Source organism: Ranitomeya variabilis, chromosome 1 (genome assembly GCF_051348905.1).
Source record: "Ranitomeya variabilis isolate aRanVar5 chromosome 1, aRanVar5.hap1, whole genome shotgun sequence".
Classification (NCBI taxonomy): Eukaryota; Metazoa; Chordata; class Amphibia; order Anura; family Dendrobatidae; genus Ranitomeya; species Ranitomeya variabilis.
In genome coordinates this window covers 790,768,578-790,792,021 of record NC_135232.1, presented here as the reverse complement: position 1 = coordinate 790,792,021, position 23,444 = coordinate 790,768,578, and the positions used below count along the sequence as shown (strand labels likewise).

Here is a 23,444-nt window from a genome sequence, read left to right as displayed (position 1 = left end):
GAATTTCTCACAATCAAAAAGTCGTCTAGATATGGAATAATCAAGACATTTTCCTCTCTCAGATGCGCCATCATCTCTGCTATCAGCTTGGTGAAGACGCGAGGGGCAATTGATATACCGAATGGGAGAGTCTTGTATTGGTATTACTTTGTCTGTCCTTTCATGACTACCGCTAGTCTGAGGAATTTCTGAGAAGATTTGTGGATGGGGACGTGATAATATGCATCGCTGAGATCTAGAACTATCATAAAACAGTTTGGAAACAGATTTTTTATCGTTGACTTTATTGACTCCATCTTGAACCTCTGTTTTTTTACATAGGTATTCAACTTCTGTAAGTTTATTATGGTTCGGAAGGTTCCGTCTGGTTTGGGCACCAGAAACAATGGAGAATAAAATCCCTTTCCCCTCTCCAGAGGGGGGACCTCTTGGATGACAGATTTGTTCAGTAGTTTTATGATTTCTAGCTCCAGGGCTTCTTGCTGTAGGGGAGACGACCTCAGCGGTGTTACCACATAGTTCCTTGGGGGTAAGGATAGAAAGTTTGTGAAGCCCTTCCCGTATTAGATTTATAATCCGAGGGCTGGACGAAATTTTCTCCCAGGCCGGGAGGAATTGAGATAATCTCCCTCCCACCCTGGGAGAGATGTCACTTGGTGGGGGGTTTTTTATCGCGAGGGGAGTTACCAAAAAGGAACCCTCTATCCTTCCTTCTCCCGTCATCCCAGCGGGTTTGTTCTCTTGGTGGTCTCCTTTTAAAAAACATTCTGTTCCGAAAGGGCCGCTTATTATATGTTGGGGCAAGGACGGGAAACCCTTTCTTTTTATCACCCGCTTTTTGCAGGATATCATCCAGAGTTTCTCCAAAGAGAAATTTGCCCTCACACGGAATGGAACAAAGTTTCAGTTTAGTTTGCAAGTCCCCTGGCCAGGTTTTCAGCTACAAGGTTCTACGTGCTGCATTTGAAAGGGCTGCGGATTTGGATGTCAATTTAATTGAGTCAGCCGAAGAATCCGCCAGGAACGCCGTAGCTCCTCTAATCATAGGGATAGACTCTAAGATTTTATTTCTCGGGACCCCATCTCTGAGCTGTTTTTCTAGGTTATCAACCCAGATCATTAGAGACTGTGACGTGCAAGCTGCCGCTATGGTAGGCCTTAAGCATCCTCCTGCTGACTCCCAGGCCCCTTTGAGAAAGGTATCTGCCCTCTTATCAAGAGGGTCTTTCAGAGTTCCCATGTCCTCGAACGGTAAGGCAAACTTTTTTGAGGCTTTAGCCACCGCAACATCTAGTTTGGGGGCTTTATCCCATGTAGCAGAAGCCTCATCTTCAAAGGGGTACTTCCTTTTAATAGAGTGGACCGATGCGTTTTTCCTTTCCGGTTTCTCCCACTCCTTTTTAATTAATGCCTGTATATTTTCGCTAAGGGGGAATACTTTACGCTTCCTTTGAGATAGTCCCCCAAACATAATGTCCTGAACAGTTTTGTGAGGACGGGGGTCCAGAACCCCCATTGTAGATCTTATCGCCTTAACAAGGCCATCGACCTCCTCTAGGGGGAAACAATGACGACCTCTACTCTCATTATCCGAAGAAGAGGATGAGGAGTCATGCGTATCTGAGCTCTTACTCCCGGAATAGGAAGGGTCAGAATCCACAGGGGAAATAGGTTGTTTTTTAGTAGTCTTCCCACTTTTAAAGGAATTAAACGCAGTCTCAACCTCCGATTTAATTACGGACCGTAATTCGGAGGCAAAGTTTGGGGTCTCCTCACAGAGGACTCGTTCTATACAAGACCCACATAGCTTTTTATCCCACGTCTGCGACAAAGCTTTTTCACATAGGGGGCAGGTTCTATGCTTCATCTTCCCCATTCTCTTCCTTGCCTAAGATAAATAGAGAAGGGGAACCCTAATTACAAAAGGTGAACTTTCCGAAGATCACTCACCAATCTGACGCAGCCACAGGTACCAGTTCTGGAGTAGGGGTCGCCTGAGAAGCATCCGTGGGAGGCAGCTGATTTACCACACTGGAGCTTTTACTGCGCTGAGTGGAACGGCTATCAGACCGAGAGCTTCGGTTGCCTGCAGAAATCCGTTTTTCCTGAACGTCCGATTTCTGCCGACGGCGCTGTTGTTGCTGCTGCGGCGGTGGTGGCAGCGGCGGATGGAGCTGCTGGTCGCTGTCCTCCATGGTATTACCGTGGAACAGCCTGCAGCCAGGAGCCTCCGTCGCCTTCTCCATATAAACGCTATTAACCCCCTTCACCTGTGGCTGCCGAAAGAGGAAGCGTCCATTTTTTTTTTTTTTTTTCCTTTTTCTTCTTACTGCGCATGCCCGCAGCCAGCAACCCGGAAATGGAGTATTCCGGTTCCGGGGCAGCGCCATCTTGGTGCAGTCACTCAGAGCGGCGCCCCCGAACCGGAAGTTCCATACTACTTCCGGTGCGGCGCCATCTTGGATTCCGGCATTCACACAGCATGATGAAGCCCCAGGCTCCCATCAGAGTGGCGGCTGCGCTTCCCCCCGCACACACTACCGGACCCATCAGTCGGAGCTGGCGGCCTCGGATACCGGACCAGCCGTGGCAGGGGCGTCCCCGCTGCCAGAAGTCGGACTGGCCGGACCCGGATCCTCGTCGGTCGGTCTTCAGCAGGTACCGTCCAAGGAGGTTCCCCGTCAGGGACGGGAAACCAAAACTGATGCAGGGGAGAGGTACCGCCCTTTTATCCTGTAGGTTTCCTGTCCCTGAAGGGCGGATCCCCTCTCTCTGGTAGTGCTGTCATGGGCGACTGAGAAAGTAAAATTAATTGAGACATCAGTAGGTTGTGTGTTTGCATATCCATATTGAATCAGGAGCCCCATATAATGCTCCATAAAGTTTGATGGACCCCATAAGATGCTCCATATTAAAATATGCCCCATATAATCCTGCATAAAGGGTAATAAGGGCCCCATAAGATGCTCCATAGAGATATTTGCCCCATATAATGCTGCACAAACGTTATGGCCCCATAAGATCATCCATACAGTCACTTGCCCCATATAGTGCTGCACAAGCGTTATGGCCCCATAAGATGCTCCGTACAGTCACTTGCCCCATATAATGCTGCACAAATGTTGTGGCCCCATATATGCTCCATACAGACACTTGCCCCATATAGTGCTGCACAAGCGTTATGGCCCCATACAGATGCTCCGTACAGTCACTGCCCCATATGCTTTTGCTGCGATAAAAAAAAAAAAATCACATACTCAACTCTTTTCGCTCAGGACCCCCGGCACTTTCAATATTTACCTGCTCCTCGTGCGGCTCCGTCTTCAGCACTGACGTTCAGCAGAGGGCCTGAGCGTCACAGCCAGAGGACGCTGATGACGGAGCCGCACCGGAACGAGGAGCGGTAAATATCATGCAGCGCTGCGCAGCGCTGTATACTCACCTACTGCTGTTTCTGTGCAGTCCCTGCTTCTTCCAGCGCTGCATCTTCTTCCTGTATTGAGCGGTCACAGTTACCGCTCATTACCGAAATGAATATGCGGCTCCACCTCTATGGGGGGTGGAGCCGCATATTCATTACTGTAATGGCGCGGGACCATGTGACCGCTCAGTACAGGAAGAATATGCAGCGCTGGAAGAAGCAGGGACGCGCAGGGACCGCGCCAGCAGTAGGTGAGTATAATTAGACAGCAACCGCCCCCCCTCCCCTGCCAACCCCCGGGTATGACTCGAGTATAAGCCGAGAGGGGGACTTTCAGCCCAAAAAAAGGGCTGAAAATCTCGGCTTATACTCGAGTATATACGGTACATGTATATGCAGTGGTCTCCTTGGGATACTCTGTCTTGTATTTAATGTTGTTGATCATAATGAAATAAAAATGTGTTTCGTAACACAAGTTGTTTGTTGGTATTCATTGTTGAACAGTGCATCTCTGAATCTTTAACACATGCTCAGTGCTCTGTTGCTATTAAATATCATACTTTAGTAGATTTTCTACCTTAAATGATTAACCACCTCCTTACATTTGACATGTGCATGTCATAATGGGTAAATTGTTCCTGAAAAATGATGTGTAAAGCAGCCTTACCAATCACCTATTGGAAATAATTGTGATTAGCTTGATAATTTTGACAGCCAATTGCAGCAATTTCAGTTTAATCGGCGAAAAGTAATTCCTATGGCATGAGTGTCTAGTGGTGATCGATGCTGTGACGGCACCTATCATGGGTGGTTTCTGTATTACGGCAACATTGGAGCCACCGTATATGATTGGTGTGATAGGATGGCGGTGCCCAACCGACCCAACGGCTGTCGGACAGTAGTTTAACACAAAATGACATTTTTGCTCAGCCTTATTACAGTTTGAAAAAAAAAAAAAAAAGTATGTAGGGTGGTCGTTGTGCTGAACTTCTGTATTCCAGCTGGGATTTGTGGTGCAATGACCTTGTCCCTGTTGTCAATCCCTACTGCTGCTGACTGATTCTGAATTGTTCCTGGCACAGTTCTACATCCCCTGATGCTGCTGTGGTCAGTGACTATGTATGTTATAATATCATTTTTCTTTAGTGTGTCTAATTATCCCAAAGGTTGTACCCGACCTAGGAGCGATACGCCTTCTTTGGTTTTGATATTGAGCTAGAGGATGTTACATTCCTTAGGCCAGGTTCATTGTGCGTTAATGGCAATGCGCTATTGGCATCCGTTACACAGCGGCACTAACGCAATGTAACGGATGCTTCAGCGCACCCATTGACTGCCATTATGTAGCGCATCGCTATCGCGTGTCATAATCGGCATGCGTTTGCGATGTGCTGTCATTCTGTGACGGACTCTCGGATGCGGTCTGCCTCGTTTCCGGGTCCGTCACTACTAGCGTAGTTAAAGCATATGTGCTATCGCGATCGCATAACGCGATCTTTAAAAGGCACTAGCGTTGCGCAGTCTTTAGCGCATGCGTTGAACGGACTGCACCAACGCAATATGAACCTGGCCTTCTATTGTTTCCTATTCTGTCCCCTCACCCAGTGAGAATGAACCCCTCACCATCACAATGTAGAGAACCCAGGACTTCATATGAGCCTACAGGTGGAGCGCACCCCCACAAATTATGATTAGTGATGAGCGAATATACTCGTTACAGGAGATTTCCCGAGCACGCTCGGGTGTCCTCCGAGTATTTTTTAGTGCTCGGAGATTTAGTTTTTATTTCCACAGCTGAAGAATGATTTACATCTGTTAGCCAGCATAAGTACATGTGGGTATTCCCTAGCAACCAGGCAACATCCCCGTGTACTTATGCTGGCTAAGGCTACTTTCACACTGGCGTTAACTGCATTACGTCGCAATGCGTAGTTTTGCCGAAAAAACGCATCCTGCAAAAGTGCTTGCAGGATGCGTTTTTTCTGCATTGACTAACATTAGCGACGCATTTGCGACGCAATGACACACGTCGCAACCGTCGTGCGACTGTTGCGCCATGCTGTGGCGGACCGTCGGGAGCAAAAAACGTTACATGTAACGTTTTTTGCTCCTGACGGTCCGCTTTTTCCGACCGCGCATGCGCGGCTGGAACTCCGCCCCCACCTCCCCGCACTTCCCCGCACCTCACAATGGGGCAGCGGATGCGCTGGAAAAATGCATCCGCTGCACCCGTTGTGCAGCGGAGACAACGCTAGCGTCGGGAACCTCGGCCCGACGCACCGCGACGGGCCGAGCCCGACGCTAGTGTGCAAGTAGCCTAACAGATGTAAATCATTCAGCTGCGGCAAGAAAAACTAAATCTCCGAGCACTAAAAAATACACGGAGGACACCCAAGCGTGCTCGGGAAATCTCGAGTAACGAGTGTATTCGCTCATCACTAATTATGATCCTTAGAACCTTGATTTTTGTGGTGAAGCAGGAATCAGTAGTCCGTTTCTGTGAGGCCTGCCATTTAAACTTTTTCAACGAGTATTTTGTGAAACGCATAGTGGCCCAGACTAATTTATATTCCCAACAATTTAGTTCCCGAAATCTCTACAATCATTTGCTAATTGGGTCTCTTGATGCGGTAGAAAGGATGGTTTGTGGACTTGTGCTTCACATGGCAATAATGACAAAACCAGAAATTCTGCAATATTCGTGTTGATATTTTATGTAACACTCCAATTTTCTTCATAGCTATGACCCGGACGCACTTTGAGGTAATTTTAATGGTTTTTGCATTACAGTGATGTCACACCGTGTACACACTTGAGATAAACCTAGGTTTGACTGACTATTCATTATTAGGCCATTCATTCTTAGGCCATTCATTGATCACTTCAGAAAGGCATTTACTGAAGTCTTCATTCCCCAAAGTGAAATCTGCTTACATGAGTCCTTAATCCACTTCAAAGGAAAGCTGAACACCTTTTACTCCCCAAGATGGTTTACACATTAATAACCAGGCCACTTACAATTTTGACCACTGTCACTTTGAGATAATAACTCTGGAACACTTCAACAGATTCCACTGATTCTGAGATTGTTTTTGTGACATATTGTACTTCATGACAGTGGTAAAATTTCTTAGATATACAGTAACTAGTTTGTGGGAAAAAAAAACCCAGAAATTTGGCATATGTTGCAAATTTTGAATTCTTACGCCCTTAAATCAGAGATATGTCACACAAAATAGTTAACAAATAACGTTTCCCACATGTCTACTTTACATCGGCACAATTTTTGAACAATTTTTTTTTTTTTTTTTTTTTGTAGGAAGTTAAGTTTCTAAGTTGACCAGCTTTCACCTTTTCCCAACAAAATTTACAAATCCATTTTTTTTGTAGGGACCACCTCCCATTTGAAGTGACTTTGAGGGGGTCTATATGATAGAAAATACCAAAGTTACACCATTCTAAAACCACCTTCAATAAGTTTATTAACTCTTCAGGTGCTTCAAAGGAATTTTTGGAATGTGGAAAAAAAATGAACATTTATTTATTTTTTTTTTCTAAAAAAAAAAAAAAAAAAAATTACTTTAGACTTTTTTCTTTTTTTTTTTTTTTTTAATTTCACAAGGGCAATGGGGAAATTGGACCCCAAAACTTGTTGTGCATTTTTTCCTGAGTACGCAGATACCCCATATGTGGGGGAAAACCACTGTTTAGGTGCAAAGGAAGAGCTCGGAAGGGAAGGGACGCCATTTAATTTTTTAAATGTAAAATTTGCTGGAATCATTAGCGGACGCCATGTCCTGTTTGGCGAGTCCCTGATGTTCCTAAACAATGGAAAACCCCACAAGTGACCCCATTTTGGAAACTAGCCCCCTCAAGAATGTATTTAAATGTGTAATGATCACCTTAAACCCCCAGGTGCCTTACAAAAGTTACCGTATATACTTGAGTATAAGCCGACCCGAGTATAAGCCGACCCCCCTAATTTTGCCACAAAAAACTGGGAAAACTTATTGACTCGAGTATAAGCCTAGGGTGGGAAATGCAGCAGCTACCGGTTAACGTCAAAAATAAAAATAGATACCAATAAAAGTAAAATTAATTGAGATATCAGTAGGTTAAGTGTTTTTGAATATCCATATTGAATCAGGAGCCCCATATAATGCTCCATACAGTTCATGATGGGCCCCATAAGATGCTCCATATTAAAATATACCCCATATAATGCTGTACAAAGGTTAATAATGGCCCCATAAGATGCTCCATAGAAACATTTGCGCCATACAATGCTGCATAAAGGTTGATGGCCCCATGAGATGCTCCATACATTATGGCCCCATGAGATGCTCCACACATTATGGCCCCATGAGATGCTCCACACATTATGGCCCCATGAGATGCTCCACACATTATGGCCCCATGAGATGCTCCACACATTATGGCCCCATACGATGCTCCATACATTGTGGCCCCATGAGATGCTCCACACATTATGGCCCCATAAGATGCTCCTCATATATCCCCCATAAGATGCTCCTCATATATGCCCCATAAGATGCTCCTCATATATGCCCCATAAGATGCTCCATACATTAGCTGTTGCTGCCATTAAAATAAAAAAAATCACATACCTCTCTTCGCTCAGGCCCCCGGCACTTGCGATAGTCACCTTCCACGTTCCATCGCTGCACGCTGCTGTCTTCCATCCTCGGCACTGACTGTTCAGGCAGAGGGCGGAGCGCACACTAATCGCGTCACCTCGCCCTCTGACCTGTACAGTCACAGCCAGAGGACGGAAGACAAAGCGGCCCGCAGCGGTGGAACGAGGAAGGTGACTATCGCGCAATGCTCCCCCTCCCCTGATATACTCACCTACTCCCGGCGCGGTCCCTGGCAGCGTCTCACTGTCAGATGGTCTCCGGGAGCCGGCGGCATCTTCCTGTGTTCAGCGGTCACGTACCGCTCATTAGAGTAATGAATATGCGTGCATATTCATTACTTTAATGAGCGGTACCACGTGACCGCTGAACACAGGAAGCGCTGCCCGGAGACCATGGGACATGCAGGGACTGCGCCAGGAGCAGGTAAGTATATCACAGCCGCCGCTCCCTCACCCGCCGACCCCACACCGACACTGACTCGAGAATAAGCCGAGAGGGTCACTTTCAGCCCAAAAAAGTGGCCTGAAAATCTCAGCTTATACTCGAGTATATACGGTAATAATAAAAAAAAATCACATTTTCCCTACAAAAGTTATTTTAGCCCCCCCCCCCTTTTTTTTTTTTAAATTTTCACAAGGGTAACAGGCAAAATTGCACGATGTGCAATTTCTTCTGGTTACGATGATACCCCATATGTGGGGGAATACTACTTTTGAGGCACAGTGCAAAGCTCAGAAGGAAAGAGGTGCCATATTGGAGTTCAGATTTTGCTGGAATGGTTTGAGGGTGCCATGTCACATTGGCAGAGTCCCTGTGGTGCCAGGACAGCAGAAGCCCCCCATATGTGAACTCATTTTACAAACCACACTCCCCAATGACTTAATTTAGCATTGCAGTGATCATATTTACACTACCTGTGCCTTCAAAACTTTGTATATACCCCAAAATGAAACCAATGCAAACTGCAGCTTGCCAGGCAAAACAAGTCATAAAAGTTATGTTAAAATGCATAACATAATTCAAGAATGTCATCTTGCAAAAATGAAACTCATAACGCTGTTCACCTTAAAACAAAGCCAAGTTTTACAATTCTGACCACTATCACTTTGAGGTAATAACTCTGGAACGCTTCCCACATGTTTACTTTACATTATCAACATTTCGTAATCATTCCTTTTTTAGGAAGGTATAAGGGCTAAAAGTTGACATGCGATTTCTCACTTTTCCAACAAAACTTACAAAATCATTTTTTTTTTAGGAATTACATCACATTTGAAGTGACTTTGAGGGGTCCATATGACAAAAAAATACCAAAAAGTGACACCATTCTAAGGCCGGGTACCCACGATCTGGAAGTAGCAGCGCTTTGGATGCAGGGCATGTTTGATGTGTCCAAAGCGTTGCCTTCTACTGAACGCAAGTGAATCCCCATATGTTCACTGAACCATTCAGATTCACGATGTTCGATACATTCTATTGATGTACCGTATATACTTGAGTATAAGCCGAGAATTTCAGCCCATTTTTTTAGGCTGAAATTGCCCCTCTCGTCTTATACTCGAGTCATTCCCAGGGGTCGGCAGGGGAGGGGGAGCGGCAGCTGTCTAATCATACTCACCTGCTCCTGGCGCGGTCCCTGCATGTCCCTGGTTCTTCGGGCGCTGACAGCTTCTTCCTGTATTGAGCGGTCACATGGTACCGCTCATTACAGTAATGAATATGGACCCGACTCCACTCCCATAGGGAGAACCAGGGACGTGCAGAGACTGCGCCAGGAGCAGGTGAGTATGACGGGGCAGTGCGCGAGATTCACCTGTCCGCGTTCCACTGTCGGCGCCGCTCCGTCTTCTGCGTCCTCTGCAGTGACGTTCAGGTCAGAGGGCGCAATGACGCGATTAGTGTGCGCGCCGCCGTCTGCCTGAACAGTTAGTGCAGAGGGCGTGGAAGATACAGCTGCGCCCAGCGGTGGAACACGGACAGGTGACTATCTCAAGTGCCGGGGGCCTTTGCGACGCGAGGTGGGTATGTGATTTTTTTATTTTTTTTTTATTTTTAGCGCTGCAACAGCATATGGGGCATAATAGTCTATGGAGCATCTTATGGGGCCATGTGCAGCGTTATATGGGACAAATATCTCTATGGAGCATCTTATGGGGCCATAATCAGCATTTGTGGAGCATTATATGGGGCAAATATCTCTATGGAGCATCTTATGGGGCCATAATCAGTATTTGTGGAGTATTAAACAAGGCAAATGTCTACGGAGCATCTTATGGGGCCATTATCAGCATTTGTGCAGCATTATACGGGGCAAATATTTCTATGGAGCATCTTATGGGGCCATAGTCAGCATTTGTGCAGCATTATATGGGGCAAATGTGTCTATGGAGCATCTTATGGGGCCATAATCAGCATTTGTGCAACAGTATATGGGGAAAATGTCTGTATGGAGCATCTTATGGGGCCATAATCAACATTTGTGCAGCATTGTATGGGGCAAATGTCTCTGGAACATCTTATGGGGTCATAATCAACATTTGTGCGGCATTATATGGGGCATTTAATATGGAGCATCTTATGGGGCCCATCATGAACTGTATGGAGCAATATATGGGGCTCCTGATTCAATATGGATATTCAAAAACACTTGACCTACTGATGTCTAAATTAATTTTACCTTTATTGGTATCTGTTTTTATTTTTGAAATTTACCGGTAGCTGCTGCATTTTCCACCCTAGGCTTATACTCGAGACATTAAGTTTTCCCAGTTTTTTGTGGCAAAATTAGGGGTCTCGGCTTATACTCGGGTCGGCTTATACTTGAGTATATACTGTAATTTCTCTTGAGACCAGCGTCTCCGCAACAGAAATTGACATGCAGCGGACTGTATAGATGCTCCGAGTGCATATTTGTTTCAGTGGGTGATCCACCAGCATCTGGACACATAGTGGACATGGGATTTCTTGAACTCCCATCCACTATGCTGTAATAGCTGGCTGCTGCGCGTTTGACACTGCATGAGTAGTACGCATCATCAAACACTGAGCAACTCCGAATCGTGGGCATACACCCTAAAAACTGCACCCCTCGGTGCTCATAACCACTTTCAAGAAGTGTATCAACTCTTTAGGTGCTTCACAGGAACTGAAGCAATGTGGAAGGAAAAAATGAACATTTACCTTTTTTCACAAATTTTAATTTAGACCCAATTTTTTAAATTTTCTAAAGGGTAACCGGAACAAATGGACCCCAAAATTTGTAGTACGATTTCTCATAAACATGCTGATACCCCATATGTGGGGGAAAAAACTACTGTTTAAGTGCACGGAAGGGAAGGAGCGCTGTTTCACTTTTTGAATGCAAAATTTGCTGGAATGATTAGCGGACGCCATGTCGCGTTTGTAGAACCTTTCATGTGCCTAAACGGTGGACCCCATTTTGGAAACTAGACCCCTCAAGACTTTACAAAAGTGTATAATGTAGGGTCGTGAAAATAAGTCACTTTTTTTCCATAAAAATGATCATTTAGTCCCACTTTTTTTTTTAATTTTCACAAGGATAACAGGAGAAAATAGACCTCAAAATCTGTTGTACAATTTGTCTTGTGAACGCTGATATCATATATGGTTGAAAGCTACTGTTTGGGCGCACGTCAGGGCTCGGAAAGGAAGGAGTGACTTTCTGGAACATAAACTTGATGGAATTGTCTGCGGGTGTGATGTCATGTTTGGAGAGCCACTGGTGTACCTAAACAATAGAAGCCTTCCACAACTAACCCCATATTGGAACCGATTATGTTTTCCTGGTATGTGAATTTTATAATGTGGTGGCATATACATATTTTGTGTAGTGTGCGTCAGGTTGACATATGCAAGTTTTGTAAGTCAGAAATGAATTTAGTAGACCAAGGATGTGTGATACAGTCTGAAGCATTCTTTTAAACACAGGCCAGGTTTGTCTGGGCAGGTGTTACATTGCCAAATGGTGTCCTTGTGTAGTCCCATTTTGTATCAAACTCTGCACCATTTTTGCAACCTTCCTGTCTTTGCAGTTTGAGGGACCTCACCGACAAAATGTTGACCTGGTACGATAAAAGAACCTTCAGTTCTGGAAGTACTGCGGCTTGCTCCTTCCTGACTGCCAAATATGATGGCCTTAATCACTACTCTAAGGGTACCGTCACACAGTGCAATTTTGATCGCTACAACGGCACGATTCGTGACGTTCCAGCGATGCATTTACGATATCGCTGTGTCTGACACGCTACTGCGATCCGGAACCCCGCTGAGAATCGTACGTCGTAGCAGATCGTTTGAAACTTTTTCGTCGTCTAGTGTCCCGCTGTGGCGGCATGATTGCATTGTGTGACACAGGTTGTATACGATGTGCGCACAGTAACCAACGGCTTCTACATCGCAAATACGTCATGAAATTATCGCTCCAGCGCTGTGTATTGCAACGTGTGACCGCAGTCTACGACGCTGGAGCGATACTTATACGACGCTGCAACGTCACGAATCGTGCCGTCGTAGCGATGAAAATGGCACTGTGTGACGGTACCCTAAGGCTAGTTTCACACTAGCGTTAACTGGATAACGTCGCAAATCCGTTTTTTTGCCGAAAAAACGGATGCGTCAAAAAAGTGAAAAATGGTGACATCTAAACGTATGCCACGCATCCAGCATTTCGACGGATACGTCGCAAATCCGCTAAATGTTTCCGTCGAAAATACTGGATGCGTTGCATACGTTGCATACGTTTTACCATCCGTTGTATCCGTTTTTCCGACGGATCCGTTTTTAAAATGGGAGGCTCCCAAATTTGATTGGCTACTGGAAAATTTGAAAAACTATATAGTACTGTTTTTACAGCCCATCTTTGAGGGTTTTAGTTTTGTGGCAGCGATGGAAGGTGTTCTTGGGAGGATTGCTAGTTTGGTTACCGACGTTATCTTTGAGACAAATCGCCTGGATATCATAGTGCGGGAGAAGGAGGCGGCTTCTGCAGCAATGGAGACGGAGACGACTGTGGATTCATCCGATTAATCAACTACGGATGACCCGCGGTGTCCAGTCCACTCTGTACCTGGAGTTGCGGCACAATCCACACAAATTCCACAACTACGTGCGGATGAGGATTGAACATTTTGATTTTTTGCTTGCAAAACTGGAGGATGTCATCCGAAGACAGGATACAAGGATGAGGCTTGCCATCACACCGGCGGAGCGGCTGATGGTGACCCTGCGGTAAGCCTCTTTTTTTTTTTCTGTCATTGGTCATTTTGAATGTTATATTACATGCTGCAGACAATACTGCGCTGACATACTGCGCACTATTTTCTGCAGCATGTAATTTGGGTTTTCTTGGCGGACATTCCACTGCTTTATTTAAATGTCATTGCTGATATTGAATGTTAGATAACAGACTGCAGAAAATACTGCGCTGAAATATTGCGTTGCATTTTCTGCAGTTTTTTTTTTTTTTTTAAGTTTTTTGGGTTTGATGACATGCAACTGCTTTTTTTTCTTTCATTGGTCATTTTGAATGTTATATTACATGCTGCAGACAATACTGCGCTGGCATACTGCGCACTATTTTCTGCAGCATGTAATTTTGGTTTTCTTGGCGGACATTCCACTGCTTTTTTACACCGGTTTCATGCTGGTTTTATTGTGTGTCCCGTCCTTAAAAAAAAATTAACAGTGCCATATTAAAACTTGTTGGTCTGTGGAATTTTTTCTAACTTTTTTTTTTTTTTTTTTTAAAGTTTCCTAGCTACGGGTGAATCTATGACTTCGCTCCATTATCAGTTCAGGCTGGGCATTTCCACTATCTCTGGAATAGTGAAGGACACATGTCAGGCTGTTTGGACCACTTTGCAACCAGAGTATATCCCCCAACCATCCATGGAAATCTGGTTGCAAAGTGCTGAAGAGTTTCAGCAAATTTGCAATTTCCCTAATTGTGTGGGTGCAGTTGACGGGAAACATATAAGGATTGCGAAACCGGCAGGAACAGGATCGGAGTATTATAATTATAAGAAGTATTTCTCCATCGTCCTTATGGCTATTGCAGATGCCAACTGCAGGTTCCTTGCAGTGGACATCGGAGCATATGGACGGTCCAACGATTCGCAAGTTCTTAAAAACTCTCCAATGGGTCGTTGCCTTTATGGAGAGAGCTACGATTTACCGCCAGCCAGACCACTGCCAGGAACAAATGACCCAGCCCTGGAATATGTCTTTGTAGGTGATGAAGCCTTTCAACTGTCGCCGCACCTACTGAAACCGTACAGTAGCCGGAACTTAAACCATACCAAGCGGGTCTTTAATTACCGGCTTACTAGAGCACGAAGAGTAGTGGAGTGTTCCTTTGGCATATTGACGGCGAAGTGGCGAGTTTTGCTGACGGCTATCAAGCTGAAAACAACAACTATAGACGAGGTAGTTAAAGCCTGTGTGGTGCTCCACAACTTTGTCCTTTCAAAGGAGCCCGTTTCCTTGGATGATGAAGATTTGGAGACCACCTTGTGGGACTACCGCAGCAGCTCGGTTCGCTCTACAAGTTCAGTTACAAGGATGAGGGACCAGTTTGCCGATTATTTTGTCTCACCTGTCGGGCGGATCCCGTGGCAAGACATGATTGTGTAACCTGTTTCCCATGTGTAACCTGTTTCCCATGTGCTTTGTTTATGTAAAAAATGTGTTTCTGCCCCCCCAAAAAAAAACAACCCAAAAGCGTGGTTTTCTTGCTAGTAAAACCATTGTTATACCTTTAACATGTCTGGTGTTTGTTTTTATTAAACCTTTTTTATTATATTACCTTAATAAATCCACACACACACAGAGTACAATTATAATCAGAATTTTATTTTAACTCTTTTTTTTTTTTTTTTTCTTGGCCAAAAAAATAGTTTTTTTTTATTTTCCAATTTTTTTTTTGGGAAAACTTAGCAAAATTTTTTTGACATAAACATTTAAAAAACATATTTACAAGTCTTCAAAGTTTTGGGTGGAGATATGAGAGGAGGAGGGGCAGGAAGGTTGGACCACGTCGATAGGTGGGGAAACCCTACTTGTTTGGGGTGCAGTGGAAGGGGGGGTTAAACCAAGAGGCTGACCAGAGGGGGGTGGTGTTGGGGTAGGGGGAAGAGAAAAGCTGAGTAAAGAAAACATTGGGGAAGTAATTTGGTCTGGGGGCCGGGATTGTTGTGGGGACTGGGTCGGGTATTGTGACTGGGTAGGGTAGTGGGACTGGGTTGGGTAATGGGGCTGGCGTGGGGTTTGGTAATGGTGCTGGTGTGGGGATTGGAGCTGGGTTTGGTAATGGTGCTGGTGTGGGTATTGGGGCTGGGTTTGGTAATGGGGGGTATGGTGTGGAAATGGGGCCTGGGGTGGAATTGGAGTGGAGGTGTGGGGAGGTGTGTGGGTAGCTTCATTAACGGCCTGCAGTGCAGCATTATGGCAGGTATTCATTACCCGCATCTGTTGCTCAAAAGAAAGCTTCTCCATGCTCATGAGCATGGATTGGAAAAAAAGATTGGCCGGATCGGGACTTACAGCTGAATGCAGCCTATCCAAGCGACTGCTGGTTTCACGGCTTGTTTCACTGATGCGTGACTGCACCATGTTGAAACCAGCAGTCACTTGCTCTCCCAAAATTTTGAAAGAGCCTTGGAAGGATGCATTCAGGTGTAAGAACTCAGGAGCATAGCGAACCTAATGGTGGTGTCGAGGTGGCAGGATCAGAGGGGTGGGGTAAAGGGAACGCTAACTGTTCAGCATCAGATGCGAGCAATGAAGCCTGCAATAATGCTCCACTGCTTGGGGCGGATGAAGTGGAGGGGACAGAGGGGTCAGAGGAGGGGACAGAGGTGTGGGGCCTACCGACGTGGCCCTCAGTGGCGGACTCAGGAGGGATCGCTCCAGAGGGCGCAGAGGAAGATGCAGGCGCCCGGTGGCTGGAGAAGGTGCTGTGAAAGAAAAAACAAAAGAAATTAATACATTGGAATGAAAAAGCCCTGACTGAAAGCAAACTAAGTAGACAGGTTAACATGGTTATTAGTGGGCTGTAGAATACTTACACTCTGCTTAGCATGGTTCGCCTCAGGAAGGAGAGGGCCTGGCCATATTTATATTTGCTCCTCTTCCTTCCTGCAGAGCCACTCGGGGCCTTCATCTCATCGTTGAATTCCCTCTTAAAGCGATCCCTCAGTGACCGCCACCGCTTCCTAACCTTTCCAACTGTGAAGACAAGAATCAAAAGAAAAAACAAAAAATTGGTAAATGCAATACATTACAGTCAGCTCAAAACATCACTGGAAAGTGAATACTTACCTAGTTTGCTCTGCTGCTGAGGATGAAGGCTCTCCCGCCTTGGAAACAGGTTGCGACACACTTCGTCCCAGAGCCGACGGGTGACACCGGTATCGGCATGCCTGCGGTCAGCCATGTTCCACAGCGGCTCCCGCTCGCGAACCTCCTCGATGAGATTCTCGATATCAATGTCGTCATCATCATCATCCTCTTCTGCGGGAGCACGCTGTGAAGCCTGTGCCAAAAAAAAAAAAAGGAAAACAAACAAATTAGTACACTGAAACACTAAAGTACCAATAGAATACCCCTCCCCCAAAAAAAAAACTCACTGATGGCCGACCGCGGCGACGAGTCCGCCGACTCTGGGAGTGTCTGGGAGAGCCTTCAGCGGCAGCAGCAGCAGCCTGAAATAAAGTAAACAAATTCTCAGTTAAGGTAGGCATATATTTTCTGTGTTTAGTAATCTGTTTTGTGTATGGTGCAGTGTGATGTGCGAAGCAACTGTTTCACCACTACTTACACTTGGTTCCTCCTCCACTTGCATCTCTCCACCCATCTCGCCCCCTTCTGACAGCTCCTCATCTGATTCAGCTTCCTGTTGAAACATAATTTATGCATGTAGTTATAAAAAAAAAAAGTAAATAAAAAAAAAAAAAAAAAAAAAAAAATTGTGTGTAAACTTACCGATACACGCTGTTGCTGTGGAGGAGGGCTGTCAGAAGAGGACATTGTTGTGTAAGTAAAGGCCGGTGGCTGTGGTCCTGGTGGGCTGACAGGCGGCGGCTGTGGTCCTGGGCTGACAGGCGGCGGCTGTGGTCCTGGTTTTTCTGTAAGTTTAAAAACACTTGCAATCTGCTCTACACATTGAAGCAGCAGATTTGGGGTCTTCAAAACTTACTTTTAACAGTTGGTGGCTGTGGTCCTGGTGGGCTGACAGGCGGCGGCTGTGGTCCTGGGCTGACAGGCGGCGGCTGTGGTCCTGGTTTTTCTGTAAGTTTAAAGACAATTGCAATCTGCTCTACACATTGAAGCAGCAGATTTGGGGTCTTCAAAACTTACTTTTAACAGTTGGTGGCTGTGGTCCTGGTGGGCTGGTCCTGGGCTGACAGGCGGCGGCGGCTGTGGTCCTGGGCCCTGGTGTATCTATAATAAGTATAATGGATTTCTAGTTAGACCACCCCCTAAACTAGGTAATGTTTTAATAAACACCCTGCTAAAATGATGTGAGAAAAGTTCATTAAATGTGAACACCAAAACCCCAAAACAGGTGCACGGTATACCATTCATTTCCATGTTCCCCAAAAAATTTTTTTAAATGTGAACCCACCATGTAAACATATATTTACCACATTTTATTTTCAAAAATCACCTCCCCAAAAAAACCTTTAATTGTAACCTTTATTAAAAAAAAGTGCCCTCAACCAACTGTGTATTGCAAGTATAACCATTGGTACATACACCTGTTTTAAATTTACCTGTATGAAATGATACTACGGACATTTTTTTAACAAAATTTTTTTTTTTTTTTTTTCACTCTTTTTTTTTTAAAATCACAATTAGGAGCTGACATGCTCTTTATTTTAAATACAAGTACATCAACTGCAAATGGTTTTAACAGTAATTAAAATAAAATCAACACTTTTAAAGGGAACCTATCACCCCGTTTTTTCGGCATGAGATAAAAATACTGTTAAATAGGGCCTGAGCTGTGCATTACAATAGTGTAGTTTGTGGACCCCGATTCCCCACCTATGCTGCCGAAATACGTTACCAAAGTAGTCGTTTTCGCCTGTCAATCAGGCTGGTCAGGTCAGATGGGCGTGGTGTCTTCCCCCAGATATTGCGTAGTTTTCCATTGGTGGCGTAGTGGTGTGCGCATGTCCAAGGTCCCGAATCCTGCACAGGGGTGTGAAAATAGCAGCGATGTCCGTTATTCCATTGGTGGTCGGTGGGCGCAGCCATCTTCCTTTGGCCGCGCGTGCGCAGATGGCTATCGCGGCGGCCATTTTCCTGAAGCCGCGGCCAGCAGAGCGCCGCTTCTGCGCACGCGCGGCCAAAGGAAGATGGCCGCGCCCACCGACCACCAATGGAATAACGGACATCGCTGCTATTTTCACACCCCTGTGCAGGATTCGGGACCTTGGACATGCGCACACCACTACGCCACCAATGGAAAACTACGCAATATCTGGGGGAAGACACCACGCCCATCTGACCTGACCAGCCTGATTGACAGGCGAAAACGACTACTTTGGTAACGTATTTCGGCAGCATAGGTGGGGAATCGGGGTCCACAAACTACACTATTGTAATGCACAGCTCAGGCCCTATTTAACAGTATTTTTATCTCATGCCGAAAAAACGGGGTGATAGGTTCCCTTTAAATAGAAAAAAACCCCACACTCACACATTCAAACAACAAGCTGCAGACCGCTAGACTTTTTAAAAAAATACATCAGATTAAAAAAAAAAAAAAAAAAAAAACACTTTTAAACCACATGCTGCACAGACCACTATACAGTCAATACATCAGAAAAAGGCAATTAACTAATTAAAGCATGGACAAATGCACATGCAATCAACAAGACGCACACAAACATGCATGGTATGTGTCCACATTCCGGATCGCATCAGGATTTGGTCATGATTTTCCATCAGTATTTGTAAGCCAAAACCAGGAGTGTAACAAGAGGGAAAGTATAATAGGAAAACAGGCACACTTTTGCTTTTATCACCCACTCCTGGTTTTGGCGTACAAATACTGATGGAAAATCCTGACCAAATCCTGATGCAATGCTGAACAGGGACACATACCCTCCCACATGAACAGGCATAAAATTGACAAAGGCATAATAAGGTGCAGGCACATGATACAAAAGCACACAGCCGTCCAAAAATACACACATACACATGCACGCACATAGCTTTATGCAAATACACATATGTACAACAAAGGCAGAAAGGTGAACTCAATCAGAAGACGCATACACACACACACAAAAGGCTGACAATCCTTTGGCTGAAGGGGTCTTGTGGCTGGCTGGGGTCTTGTGGCTGGCTGGGGTCTTGTGGCTGGCTGGGGTCTTGTGGCTGGCTGGGGTCCTGTTGCTGGCTGGGCTCTTGCTGGCAGGCTTCTCTCTTTTGTCTTCTTGCTGGCATATGTGGGGTTGAAGGCCCAGGCCAGGTTTATATAGATTTGGGGGTGTCTGGCCAATTGGCAACAAAATTCTGCTTCTGAGCATGCTCAGTGTAAAAAAAACGTATTGCAGCGCTGTATTGCGTCGTACGACGTGTCCCAACGCATCCGTCGCTCATAGGCTTCCATTGCAGCCAACGACGTATGCCGCAGGATGCGTCGCGACACGTTTTTTAGGCGGAGACAAAAAACGTTACAATCAACGTTTTTTTGAGACGTGTCGCCAAATTTCGACGCATACGTCGTAAAACGTACACGACGTATGCCAATCCGTCGCCAATACAAGTCTATGGGAAAAAAACGCATCCAGCAAAAAGTTTTGCTGGATGCGTTTTTTCTGAAAAAAGACGTTTTGAGACGTAATGCAGTTAACGCTAGTGTGAAAGTAGCCTAACACGTTGTGCTTTGCCATCTGTACGATATGCACAGCCATCTTCTTGTACCACACCTTGGCCTTCCTTATGGCACTGTATGGCTAGAGGACTTGATCAGAGATCAACCTCCCCCAAGTTCTTGTTGTAGCACAGTACACTACACTGTGGCTTGTGGACCTGTGTAGATGTACCGCGTACAGTGGTAGAGTTGCTGCCATCATATGCATAGTGATCAAGATATGGACATCCCTCTTGTACTTGACCACCACATGCTACATTGGGCTCTGTTCTTTCTATTCTGAGCAGCTGCCCCGATTATCTTCTTAGAGAGGCCTTTGATTTTTGCGGACAGTACTACAGGCTGCAGTACCTCGTGCAGAGAGGGACTTGAAGAGTGGGAGGCTGGTTTAAAAGTTATCTAAGTAGAGGTGATGACCTTGATCCAGCAGTGGGTGCACCAAATCCCACACAATTTACCCACTCAATACCAGGACAAGGGGACTCTCATGAGGTTGAATCTGTGTCCTTCCCTTCATTAACTCTAAACCTGTGGGTGTCCCCTGAGGTACTCTTGCACAGTTTGCAGAGCTTAATTCCTTATCTTGGCCTCTTACTGGAATTTGTTGAAATTTGAGCCTTCCCTTGAAATGTATTAGGGATTTATCCACACGGATCTTTGGAGCTTGTACACCTTAAGGTACCGTCACACTCAGCAACTTTGCAAAGAGAACGACAACAATCCGTGACGTTGCAGCGTCCTGGATAGCGATCTCGTTGTGTTTGACACGCAGCAGCGATCTGGATCCCGCTGTGCCATCGCTGGTCGGAGCTAGAAGTCGAGAACTTTATTTCGTCGCCAGGTCGGCGTGTATCGTCATGTTTGACATCAAAAGCAACGACGCCAGCAAAGAGCATAGGGGGCGTTGCAGCGTCTCCTTCTAGCCAGTCGGTACACTCCGGCTGTTTGACATGGAGCTAACAACCAGCGAGAACAAGAAGTGAGTCGCCGTTACGTCATTGGATCGCTCCTGCATCGTTCTGGAGTTGCTGTGTTTGATGTCTCTACAGCGACCTAAACAGCGACGCTCCAGCGATCTAGTTTAGGTCAGCTCGTTGTCTATATCGCCGCAGCGTCGCTGAGTGTGACGGTACTTTAAGGAAAGTTGTGTTTTGAAGTGATCAGTGACCGGCTGAACTTTGAAAAGTCTGTCAAAGCTGGGGTCATCTCTGGGATGTCATCGTGCATTATCATCGTAATGCTAAAATGTTCCAGCCACAAAAGGTTTACGGGTCATGGCCATGCGGAAGAGTGGAGTGTTGGGTTCAGAATAGCAGCGCTTTGGACGCAGCAGATACAAGCTCTGTCCAAAGCGCTGCCGGCTTTTGCACGCTCGATGATTCCTCATGTTTTCAATGAACACATGCGAAATTACCGCATCCTATACATAAACTGTAATTTAACTTGCGGAGACTGAGCGGCTCCGCAAGATAAATAGACATATTGCGGTCTATAAAGATGTGCCGTATGTGAATATACGCAGGTCTGCCACCTACGTCTTTGAATGCATGGTTTAGATGGGATTTCATAAAATCCCCTCCACTATGTTGTAACATCTGGACGCTGTGGATTGGACGCTGCAGCTGTACGCAGCGTCCAATCTGCAGCGTTTCCTGACTGTGGAAACATACAAAACGTTAACACTTCAATATTGTCGAAGTTATGGCTTTTTGACTAACCCCATGTGAAGAACCAGGCCCCAAAAAGTCATCATTTCTAATAATGTCCAGTAAGAAAATGATGAAGGGTAGTTTTGTGACATAAATTGTTGGGTGCACAAATTTGTCTCAGCCTTCGTGAAGTTTGCAAAATCCTCAGAGAAAGACTTTAAAAAAAGTCTATTTTTACGAGGCCAGTGGTGTCAAATTGGATTCCTGATTGCACTACAAAATCAGGAATCTGTGGCTCATAGTCTTCGGGGGAAAATCTAAACTGGGTCAGTAACTGCACTGGTTCGTTTTCTTTCCTGGGGTGTCTACGTGGTGGTTCGGTGTCACTTGAGAAAGATAATGAGTCGGAAAAATAAAGGAAGATAGGATCTTCTCTCTTCACTGTCATTGTATTGTTGGAAGCAAGGACAGCATATGCCTCCTCCGCTGAATGGTTTGGGACGAGTAGGACTACATTTTTTTCTTAAGGACCTCTATGGCTACTATGCTGACGCATCGCTGACCCCCGATCATGTGACGGGGATCGGCGATAAGCGCATTTACGGCCGTGCTCCTATCCGTGCTCACGTACTATCCCGTCCGAGGTCAGAAAGGGGTTAAGTGGTGAAAAGAAACTCCTGTCAGCAGGAACGTGCACAGTAACCTACAGTGTCAAATCCGCGCCGTTATACTGATTAAAATGATACCTTGGTTGATGAAATCCGTCTCGTGGTTGTTGTTTAATACTTATTTTCAGTTAATGACATGCTCGTGCTTTTGGGCGGCCTGTGGATGAGGGCGTTTCATGTGGTGCTCTGCATAGGTACTAACAATGCTGACTGCTGACAGGTCACTGATCCCTCACTGCACTGACCTGCCCCCTAGTTTGCATATGGACAAAAAAAAGCCTTCTGCAGGCAGGTGCCAGCTGTGGCACCTGTGCTTCTCAATATTTGCATGTTTACTGTCCTAATAATAACTGCGCTTGAGATTATTCAGATAGTGCAAAAGGAAAAAAAAATCAATGTTAAAATGGCACCCGTCGTGCCTGAGCAGTACCAGCTATCTGTGTAAATAGAGGTGATCTGAAAACTGCTACTGCGCAGGTGCCGACTGTGCCATCTTGCTGGCCAAGAAAACATTTTTTCCTCCTTCAAGATGGTGCCGCCTGCACAGTAGCAGCTACGTGATTATGCTGCAGCGCAGGTGCTGCTGCTGTCACCTGCTTGCAGAAGGTTTTTTTAAAGTATGTACAGATATTCATAATGTAAACTAGGGGGCAGGTCAGCGAAGGATCAGTAACCTGTCTGCATTCTGAATATATAATCAGAGCACGACATGAAAGCCCCCACCCACAGGCTGCCCTGGAGCACGAGCATATCATTAACTCAAAACTTAAAATAAAGATCCAGGGTTTGTGCACACGTCAGGATTTCTTGCAGAAATTTTCCTGACAAAATCCGGACATTTCTGCCAGAAATCCGCATGTGTTTTTTTGCGCGTTTTTTGTGCGTGTTTTTTTTGCGGATTTTATGCAGATTTTTTTGCGTTTTTTTTTCCTGACACTCCAATTTCATGGGAAATCTGCAACAAATCTGCAAAAATAATGAACATGTTGCTTCTTTTTCCGGAATGCGTTTTTTTTTTGCAGAAAAAAACGCAACATTGACACAAAAAATGCTGAATGCATTCTAAATGATCGGATGCATAATGTATGCATTTTTTATGTGGTATTATAGCGTTTTTATTGGGGAAATCCGCAAAAAAAACAC

The 23,444-nt window shown here is 45.4% G+C and overlaps 1 protein-coding gene and 1 long non-coding RNA gene across 3 annotated transcripts in view; one reads left to right on the top strand and one right to left on the bottom strand.

The window, feature by feature from the left end:
* CHAF1A (chromatin assembly factor 1 subunit A) overlaps nucleotides 1-23,444 on the top strand; it is a 188,731-nt gene that overhangs the window by 14,356 nt on the left and 150,931 nt on the right. The gene's annotated exons all lie outside the window — the stretch shown is intronic.
* On the bottom strand, nucleotides 16,758-17,120 carry LOC143784617 (uncharacterized). The gene is made up of 3 exons (XR_013217849.1): nucleotides 17,080-17,120; nucleotides 16,916-16,990; nucleotides 16,758-16,799 (listed from the first exon to the last, which is right to left on the bottom strand). It is a non-coding gene; the product is annotated as an uncharacterized LOC143784617 (long non-coding RNA).